The sequence below is a fragment of the Octodon degus genome, unplaced genomic scaffold (genome assembly GCF_000260255.1).
Source record: "Octodon degus isolate 3935 unplaced genomic scaffold, OctDeg1.0 scaffold00382, whole genome shotgun sequence".
In the NCBI taxonomy this organism is placed as follows: Eukaryota; Metazoa; Chordata; class Mammalia; order Rodentia; family Octodontidae; genus Octodon; species Octodon degus.
The window spans coordinates 652,763-654,173 of record NW_004524958.1 but is presented as its reverse complement, the minus strand read 5'-3'; positions in this window follow the sequence as shown (position 1 = coordinate 654,173).

The window sequence follows — 1,411 nt, the reverse complement described above, 5'->3', positions numbered from 1 at the left end:
CCTCCAGGCAGAGGCGCACTGCGGTATGGAGCTGACCGTACAGGGACTCCATTCAGATCAGACAGGGTGGGGAGAAGAATGTGGACAGTCACCCGGCAGTCATGGGCCTTGGACTCTGCACCCCGGGCATGGCTCTTCCAGAGCCTCCACTCAGCTGCTGTCTACCAGCCTCCAAGTTGCGAGCTCCAGTCCCCACTCTGTGACCCTGGGCAGCCTTGGTGCCCGGTGTGCTTTCTTTTTTTTTTTGGCAGAACCGGGGATTGAACTCAGGCCCTTGCACTTGCCAGAGAAGCACTTACTCCACTGAGCCATCTCCCCGGCCCCTCAGTGTGCTTTCTTTTATCATAGCAGATGAACCCCACCCTGCTGCCCCAAGCAACCAGGCAGGCACTGGTGAAAACGGGCCAGGGGGCTGCATGTGCAGGGTTTTTGTTTATTTTATTTTCCATAATTTTATTGAGAAACAAATAGCAATGAAACAGTTTCAAACCAAATTGGTAGGACAGTTTCAATAATTAACACATTGTATACATTCTTCCTAGTGGTTATTTGCTGTACAAGATGTGGACATGATATCCTATTTACAAACACTTTTTTTTATTGTCCTGAAAGCTGTCAGGCATGACCTAGATTGAGACTGGTTTCCGCATCTCTGCTCGTTTCCTCCCTCCCGAGCTCTGGGTTTAATTCCTGTACCCCCAGGTACGAGAGGGCAGTCCCCAGTTCCTCTTTTTCTGAGGAGTTGCTCCTCTGTAAACCCAGCCTTTTTTCTTGTGTCACGATATCAGTGCCTCTTCCCAGCAGTCCTGCTGTGACGTTAGTATCAGGAGTCTGCCATTTCTTTGCATAACTTGCCTTCCTGTGGGAACACCTACCGTGCTGCAGGAACTCCTCCATCTCTTCACCTCTGACAGGAAGCCGTGTCCGCGGCCAGGGTCCCATAGCCATGTCACCACCCTCCCTCCATGCTCGCTCCGGAGCTCTCAGGCCCTGAGCTCAGCCTGCCTTAACCAGGCCCCGCCCTTCTGGCATGGCCTTCTGTGGTCCGCGGAGGTCAGGCTCTCCTGAGCAACATGGAGAAGTGTTAAGTCCTCCTCGGGGTACCTATTGTTAAGCTAAAAAAGGCAGCCCTAAGGTAGAGGCCGTCAGTCTGGGCCTGGCCCCCAGTGCCCTGAGGAAAGCCTGCTCCTGGGAACTCTGTCATGGCTTGGCTGTGCAGCAGGGAACAGGAAGGAAGTTTAAATTGCACATTCCACCTGCCCAGCGATATCTGCTTGAACTGTGACTCCCAGAGAATGTCGGCCTGTGTGAGGCCTGGCCAGGCATAGCTTTCCCACCAGCCTGGCCTGTGGGTGTTGGAGTCTCACCCAAGCAGGGCGATGTCTGGCTGTCAAGCCTTTGTTTCTGTGCC